The following is a 9,622-nucleotide window of genomic DNA, read 5'->3' as shown; positions in this document are numbered from 1 at the left end:
GGACTGAAATGAGCTGTTAATACCACAACATGTCTCTCCTGAATGTACTGTAAAGAGATGGCTCACACTGAGATGAATAAAGTTTGTGACTTTAAAACATCTTGTATATCCATGTGAGAAGGCTGATCGTCTGCTTTCCATCCATCGGGTATGTTCGGTCTGAACTCTTTATTCACTTTATTACGAGTAAGAAGCGGCAGCGCTGCACAAACCGTCCACAGAAAATCATATAAACATTGATTTCCTTGTTTTATTCTCTTATTCCTAAAGCATGCAGCATAGCTGAAAGCTTCTAAGTGTTTAATTGGTACCTAAAAATGTTTTTATTTTGTTTATTGTACCAGAAAATGTAAGATTATGTTACAAAAACAATGTTTTGTCTCTTTTGGAGTGATGGCTTCGTCAGTCCATGTCAGTGCAGGACTCATTTCTCTTTGGATAATGACACTGCTGAGTCAGATTTAAACTGAGACTCCTGGAAATATTCTATATGACGGATGAAAGTTCCCACAGACTTTCTACCGGGTGAAAATAAATCCCACAAATGAATAACTATGAAACTGTCCTTAGACTAAAGGTTGGATTTTTTTTATTATTATTATTATTATTATTAGAAGAAGATTTTGCAACAGTAATGAAAAAGAAATCATCACAGATATGATGCGCTGAGCAGTCTGAGCCATCAGATCAAACAGTGTAGAGCTGCTAACTGTTTTAACCTTTTCTGAACCTTTGCAGTCTGGTGTTCAGAAGCTGCTCATTTAGCTCACTGAGTGGAAGGTGAACGTTGCGTTTTTCAACCCATCGTTACAAAAATCCCTGTTCTCTGGCAACAGCCAGATTATCATAATCAAAGGTGGAAAATGTCCAGAATTACCGAAAGAAACAGAGATATAGTGAGGTGGTGCTTTTAATAGTTACAAACGAACTGAAGTTTAGAGTGATAAATGAGTTTACATTTAACAACCAAAAGCTTTCATGTTAGTGACAAACCTCAGAGAAGTAGAGATTTTTCTGAAGATATTAAACTGAAGTATTCGTATACTTAATCTAAACAGATAAAAATGTTGCTGTGACAAACCGCTTTTCCAACTTAAAAGAAAAAAAAAATAAAATAAAATAATAATAATTTGAGTTTAGGTTTCTTCACAATTACGCTAATATCAAAAATGAATATTAGCATTTTGTCCTAATTCATTCACGTACAATAATGAACAGGAAGAAGCCCGATATTGAACCCTGTGGCGCCCCCTGGTGGACATTTATAAATTTAGAACACAGACCTAGAAAACGAGAGAAAAAAACCGATTCAAGAATCTGTGAAAACACGCGAATGTGATAGTTTGGTAGTTAGTTGAAACTGCTGGGTCACTTCCCTTTAATAAGGGAGTAACAAAAGATGACTCCAGACTAACGGGATTTCTTTATTTTAGATTACAAAGAATTTTAAGATGCTATGCTGCAAAACCATCTCAAATGTCTGTGACCGTGTGCTCCTGTTTAAACAGAAATGAGATTTATTGAACGTCTGCAATGATTTATAGGAGAACACGGTTTGGAAAATCTAGAAAATGATATTTCTGCTCATTTTTCTGTGCAACGTTGCTCACAATTTTGTCAGATTAGGTCGGAAGTCCACAATGTCTTTAAGTGAAGATTCTGATTTGACTTCAACTGGGGGAGAAATCGCTTTGAAAAATGTAATTACAAAATGTAGAATTGTGATGCTTTAGTAAAACAAACAAAGCAGTGAGGTTTTTGCAGAAGGCGGTTCTGTAAATCGTTGCAGATCCAAGGAAATGCCTCGTCGAAAGACAGGCAAAGGAGCAACCACTAGGTGGCGCCAGGTGCTTTGTAATAATCAAGGAAACGTTGATTCTTTGCTCTCTGGTGATGACGCACTGCGTGCTGAAACTAAAACACCGCTGTGATATATCTCTGCTGTCAAACTGTACTGATTGTTGTCTCAGGATTCTTCAAATTTATTTATGCTGATCTCAATTCCAGCGGAGATGGCTCGAAGTAAAACAAGTGAGTCTAAAATTAAAATCTTATTGATCAACAGAACAGAGGAGACATTTGGCATGAACCACACACACAATTCTAGAAAAAAGCCTCATGCAGACAGCAGATCCAGCAGGACCTGGCTAGAACTCCAGAGTAAAACATGAGAACTTCTGTAAAACGGGGAAAAGACTTAATAAAATGGCAAACCTCCCTCAGGTCAACGTCTAAGACTGCAAAAAAACATTTCACTCAAGTGTTTTCAGCCAGACGGGACAAGACTGGCCACTAGAGGACAGGCTGTCCTAAAGATTTCCCCCTGGATTATTCATACCCCAACAGTGGAGCCCTCGTTTATTATTATTATTAGTTTTTCAGCTTTTCCAACTTTTCAGGGACAGACTCTTTGAGTTCTGCTGCTGCTTTCCCACAAATAGAAGAACCTGCCACTTATTTTATGCAAATGCATTAAATGCTGAATTCGGCTAACGCTGAAGGACATGCTGTCCGTGTTTTCCATTTCCAGATCCAATGCTGACAGCAAATAAAAGCTGCTAACACCTCCTCATCATGCTTTTAAAATATAATTAGTATGACCAGAAATGTCATAGATAACAGCCGGTGCATTTAAATGTGCTGATGCTTGCTTTCTGACAAACCTGTTCACAGATATATTTCCTTATTTTGACTCAGATCTTTGAACAGACTGAGTTAAATCTGGATACGGAGTTAAATATCAGTCTGTTTTTTGTTTTTTGTTTGGATTTTTTTAGCTTCATCATTTGGTGGAAACCAGAAATCAATCAGTGACTGATGACATCAGAGTCAATGAGGGAAATCAATGACTTGCAGAGGAGTTTACACCCAGTCATTCAGGTTTCCTGGACATATGAATATAATAATCAAGGGTTATTATATTCTCTTGATTAGCCTTGTCTTGTTTTACTTGATCTGCTCTTAGTTCTCTTTGTTAGATTACGTTATTTACTCCTTGTGTTAGTTTTGGTTACAGTTAGATTCATTTCCCAGTGTTCCTGTTCTCCCTCGCCCCCAGCCAGTCTCTCTCTTTCTCTCTCTCTCTCTCTCTCTCTCTCTCTCTCTCTCTCTCTCTCTCTCTCCTCAGTCTATCCAGTAATCAAACTCTCCAGTATTTAAGCTCCTCATGGCCAGTGAGTCACTGCTTGATTCTACTTTTGCCCACCTTGTGGTCTGTCCTTTATATTCTCGCTGCATTAAACCTCCTACCATTTAATCTCATCTTACACCAATCATGACAAACTGCATACCATAATAATCTTACTTTTCCTCAAGTCAACCATGCACACACAGGTGAACTCAGGTAAAGGCATTTATTGCACCGGATTTTATTTAGAGATTTCAGAGTAGAAGAAACACAAATGCACAAAAATTTTGAAAAACGTGTATCGCAGTTGCTTGCACTTGATAAGAGATTGTCTCTTTTACCACCAGAGTGCTATACGTATGTATATATTTTTAAAAATAAATATCTGGGCCGCATCTCCATGTTACAGTCGCAGTTCAGCTCTCCTCCGGTTCGCCTGCGAGGGAGCAAACCCAACCAGCCAATTACCGCTGAGAGGAAAGAGCCGGTGGGAGTCCAGAGGGGTCGAAAGTTGAGGCAAAATTAAGCAGGGCAGTAGGGCTGAGTGATGAGTGGGGATATTTCTGGAAGAGAAGAAGAGGAGGCGGGTTGGTGGGGACAGGCTTCCTCCGGTGGCGCGCATGAGTCACCATCCCCACGGCGTCTGACATCACGGCGGCCTTATCAGAAGAGGAAAAGCAGCAAAACGTCCTTCACCGCCGATGTATTGGAGGTGGACGCAAAACAAATTATGCATCAGCTCTCCCGAGCCAGCTGGTAGCACGTAGACAAAGCAAGGCAGTGTTTCTGCTGATGCAAGAAGCCAGGTGTGTAGGTGTGTGTGTGTGTGTGTGTGTGTAATGGCAGAGTGACAGACAGTCAGAGTAATTGCAGTTGCAGTGACAAGGATGGAGGCTGGTCGCGTCATACCCTGACCATGCTTCAGGCCATCCAATCATAAGCAGTCTGTCTTTTTCTGTCTGTGTGTGTCTAAGTGTGTGTGTGTGTTCTCAATGGGTTCAGTCATGCTGTCACTAAGTGGAGACCCATCAGGCACGTAGGCCTCTCCCTAAGCTCACGTAGTCCAAAACTTTTTTTAAAAAATCACAACAACCAACCTAAGTAACAAACAGACACTGCAAATGAAAAGGAAGATTTGCATTCTGTGACCTGTGAGTAAAGACAGAGCAGACATCTTGAGAGGGTTTTCTAAAGATGCTGCAGGACAGGAAGCAGAGAGCATTTCTCAATGAAGGCTTGGACATAAAATGTGAAGCAGTAGGGTTTTTAGGCAGTTATCTGAGCAGTGGTTTGTGTGTTTTGTTTTTTTTACGTATAGAAAAGCTTGACAGCTGCTGCACGCCACACATTTGAACTCCCAGAAATACATTCAGCAGTGGAGCCTGAGAAGAAGATTATTTCTGAGACAAGCTTTGAATATTTGAGACAAATATATTCAAACACACAGATGATAAACACATAGATGAAGTTTATTTATATTTCTTGAGTATTTGGAAGAATTGCCTTTTTAACCTGTGGGATTTGGGTCAAGTACACACACACGCACGCACTGTCGTGTTTTCATGACTTGTGGGGACTTTACGTTGACTTCTATTCATTTTCTACAGCCTAAGCCTTACCCTAACACCTAGCACCTAACCCTACCCATCACATACCTAACCTGTAGCCCAAAAGCAGCATCTCCCCTCATGGGGACCAATAAAATGTCCCCACAAAGACCAGTGGTCCCCACAACCCCAAATTGTAGACAGAAACAGGTCCCCACAAAGATATAAAAACCAAGTTCACACACACACACACACAAGTGTTTACAGATACCCACTGTCTTTGGCTGTTGTTTCCACTGAGTACATCTTGTATTAATTAGTACCATGTACTTTTCAGTGACATTGTTGATGTGTTTGTCACTGTGGTTTCTCTGTTCTGTTTTTTTTCTCTCTCTCTCTTTCTGTAGGTGTAGGAACAGACTTCTAGGATATTTTCTTGACGTCTCTTCTACACTTCATCCCATCCTGTATTCTTACCTCCTTTTTTCATTAAAAGCAATAAAACACTGCACAGGAACATTGACTAAGCAAATAAATCAAATGATCTAAATAATTTTTTTTCATTTGTTATGAAACATTTGCTGCTCCTGCGTTGTTTTCCAGCTGCTGACAGGATGGTGTCGGGTCTTGTTTTGGTTTTACACAGACCTGTGGATGTGCCGGATTTAAATCTGGTGTTTATTAACAAATCCCACCCACCTTTTACCTGGAAAGCTCATCACCTGACAAACCTCCAAGTTCCTGTGCTGTTCAGCATTACTGATGGTTTCACAGATGTGCAACTGATTGAAAGTTACTCATTCGACTAGTACACTAACCTGCTGTTAATGTTTCATTGTGGACTAAATGTAGTTTATTGAGATTTCATGTTGACAGGCCAACACAACGCAGTGCATTACAACAATTATAAAATGGCAGCATTTCTGTTCAGCCATTACAACGTGCAAACTGACAACCTCCCACCAAACTACTACATTACTGCTGTTATTTCTGTAAACTTCTTGCTGTTGCAAATATACTTGGGATTTAATTGCTGGAAAAACAATAAACTTGATTTAAGTTTTCAAGATAATCAAGCACAGAAAAAAAAAAAAAAAAAAGAAAACAACTCCTCTCCCTCACTAGCCAGGCACGTTTGGTTGCAAGAAGAGGAAAATGGAACCAAAATTGAGTGGGATTAACAGAAAAATATACAACTTTTAAATATAAAAACCCCAACAAAAACAGGATGAACTGCTTTCAATGACTAACAAGCGTTTCATAGTTTCAGTTTCCCAAAGTGACACACATGTATCATGATGAATCTACCCCCTGTGTGGGTGAACCGCCCTCACTCGTACCCTATTCTTAACCCACTTAATCTAAACTCCCCTCTGTCCTCTGTGTTTTTTCGCTGATAAACGTTGCAAATGTAGCCCTCTGCTGATATGTGACGTGTCATTTTCGCCGTCCTGCTCCCACCGACACATTCTGCTGACAAAAACACTCAAGCACACTTTGGCTGACTTGGTCTCTGTGTCACAGACGGGCTGCCCTAACCGGACACTCTAGGTTAGTTTGGAGCGTTTATGTAATTGGAGTTGGGGGACTTTCTGTTTTATTTTGAATCATCATCTCTTCCCTCCCTCCTATCCCGTTGTCATCCTCCCCTCCGTTGTGACATGCACGCATCTGCAGCCTCTGGAGAAGTTACAGCTCCGGAAGGATGGCGGCAGGGATCTGTCAACCTTGCCTCCCTTCGCTCTCCTTGGCTGGGTCCAACTTCCCACCAATCCAGAGATTCCTCACTGAAGAAAATAGCCCACTATAATGTGCATGAAACAGGAAGTGCCTCAGTATACATGAAGTGTTTGACAAATTTGTCAGAACATCTCATACGCTGCAGAAGGGCTGAAATGGTTAATGGAATTAATTGTGATTAATCGATCATGGAAAGTATAATTGAAATTATTATAGAATTGAAATAATTGATTATAGAAATAATTGTGATTAATAATTGATTAATCACCTGGAATATATAGACTGTAAAAAGGGCCATTTGAATGATCAACCCAGCCGGAGCAGTAATTAAGTCAAAACTGTACAAAATAAACCAAACACATAGAGCACCACATAGGACATCAGAAGGTTTTGCAGAGCAATGCACTCTGGGTGCAGAATAAACGTCATTAGCTGGATCACATCACAGATGGAGGATGTGACGAGCATCTGATCTGGGATTGCTGTGACACAAGAATATTCTGGAAGAATATTGTTGTGGAGAAATTGGAGAAAAGTAAAATAAAGAACAAAATGTCTTAAATATATTCAAACAGTTAGTGCATTTGTATGATAGCATTCAGATATTTTAAGCACCTATCCACTCAGCCCTTTCAGTGAATCCTGTGTTCATGCGTTTGGGTTTGGTGAAGAACAAGAGGCACCCTGTGACGGGCACAGCATGCAGAAAGGACTGGACGCGTTGGAGCAGCTGTCCTGAAGATGTCTCACAGTAGAATCATCCACTCCAGTGTTTTGTTTGAGTCAGACTTTAAGGGATTGGTAGGTGAAATGTGCAACCACCAGCCTGTTTGGACGGTGAGCCAGCGCCATGTCACAGAAGTTATCTCATCCAACAAACCAGCTGAGGATGAATGTTTTAATTTTAAACTTCCTGTGAAGCAATGAAGGAAGATTTCCTGCTTTTGTGGTTTAAGTAAATGATTTAGAAATAAATTTTCGGGATAAAGATTTTGACCAAAGGCATTGCTTCTAAACCATGAGAGCAAAAAGTGTTGACTGCTAATCATATTTCTCAAAGTTTCCTCAAATTTCTATTCTATAAATCATGGCTGGTGTGTTAAAAGATCGTTTGTCTGATCCAAGTGGGCGACGGGACTGATAATCCACAAGCTGATTCACTGTTAGTTCACCTGCTTTTGTTTCTTTTTTTTTTATGAGAGCAGGTTTAGAAAAGGCAGCGTTGTGTTTGTTGAACGCTGAGTAATCAATGGGTGGTCTGATTACAGCAGAGAAGTGTCGGGGCGGGACCGCATCATGGAAAGTGTCTTCAGCGCAGCGTCCGCAGGCACCCTGCGCCACTGTGGAAGGTATTTAGGTTACACCTGGTGTGCAGACGTAAATCTGCTACAAATTTATGATCAGGAAACGCGTCACTGCAAAAGGTTTGAATCGACCCGTTAAAAGCTGCAGCAGACATTTGTTACGTCACCGTTAGTGTTGTGGAAAAGTATTAGCCCCCTTACAGATTTTGTCTGTTTGCTTTTTGTAATACAACATTAATGTGAGACAAAGATAAAATTGAGAATATATGGGAAAATTTAATTCAAACCAACCTGACCTTGTGTGAAAATATATATATATTTGCCTTGTTAAATCATGAATTGCAAGAGGTTAACCAGATTTTTTTTTAAGCTTTTGCATCGATAATAAAAATACAAGAAGAGATGAGAAGTTATCAGTCTGGAATAGGTTAAAAAGTCATTTCAGTGAGATCCATAAATATAGAAATAGAACAGTGGCAAGTCTCTTTAGGATTAGCCAATAAATCAAAATCACCCTAAAAATGGATCATACAGGAGTCACAAACAAAACCAGAATAATCTAAAACACCACAGGCCTCAGTTGAGGTCAGTTTTCACAACTCAACAGTAACAAAGGGACCGAACTGAAACAGCACCCATGGGAGAGATGGCACATATTTCCCAAAAGAAAAGAAAAACATCTTACCTTCTGGGTAAATGTTCTACGGACTGACATGAACAAAAAAAAGTTGAACTTTCTGGAAGTTGTTCTAAACAACAATGTTATCAGCTTCCAGGTTGAATATTTTTATAAAAATATAAAGTCTAAACTGGGCCATTTTGTTGACGTTTGCTGCTTTATTGTACAAAGATAAAAATATACATACATATATTATTGCAACACAAAATGGTCAAGATAATCCACACAAACACTTCACACATTCAACTCTACATGTCATGCATTGGTTAGCTGTTTTTTTCTAATTAAAATACTGGTTGTTATCATAAATGTACATACGACATATTACTAAAACTACTGGAGAGTTGGGTCGGACTCTCCAGTCCAGTACTCAACTGGTTTGAATCCTACATAAAGAACAGGGATTTCTTTGTTTCAATTGTAAACTTCTTATCAAACAGGTCAAAGGTATTATGTGGGGTACCCCAAGGTTCAATCCTCGGACCCCTTTTATTTAATATTTATATGCTCCCACTGGCTCAGGTTATAACAGGAAATAAGATCAGCTACCATAACTATGCAGATGATACACAGCTATACATTACGATGTCACCAGGTGACTGAACCAATCCAGTCACAAAACAGATGCCTAGAACAGATAAATGTGAGGATGTGCCAAAACTTTCTCCAGAGAAACAAAACTGAAGTTATTATTTTTGGGCCTAAAGAGGAGCGAACTAGAATCAATGCACAGCTTCAGATGTTGCAACTAAAAACTAGCGATCAGCCTGAAACCTGGGAGTAGTGATGACCTGAACCTTCAGAGCCACATTAAGACAAAGTCGGCCTTCTGTCACCTGAAGAACATCTGCAGGATTAGAAGACTTATGTCTCAGCACGATCTAGAGAAACTCATCCATGCATTTATCTTTACTCGCTTTGATTACTGCAACAGCGCCTTCACAGGTCTGTCCAAAAAATCAAAGAGCTGCAGCTCATCCAGAACGCTGCTGCTCGTGTTCTCACTAAAACCAGGAAGATAGAGCACATCACCCCAGTTCCACTGAGAGGATATAAACTACCAGCAGAATTTAAAATACTGTTGTTAGTTTATAAATCACCAAACGGCTCAGCATCACAATACATTAAAGATCTGCTGTTGCACCAACCGTCTAGGCCCCTCAGGTCTTCTGGTTCTGAATCTGTTAATTTCTTAACTAATAACCAGAAATAAGCACAAGAGAGA

This window comes from Poecilia reticulata, chromosome 1 (genome assembly GCF_904066995.2).
Source record: "Poecilia reticulata chromosome 1, P_reticulata-male-v2, whole genome shotgun sequence".
Taxonomy (NCBI): Eukaryota; Metazoa; Chordata; class Actinopteri; order Cyprinodontiformes; family Poeciliidae; genus Poecilia; species Poecilia reticulata.
This window is presented reverse-complemented; position numbering follows the sequence as displayed.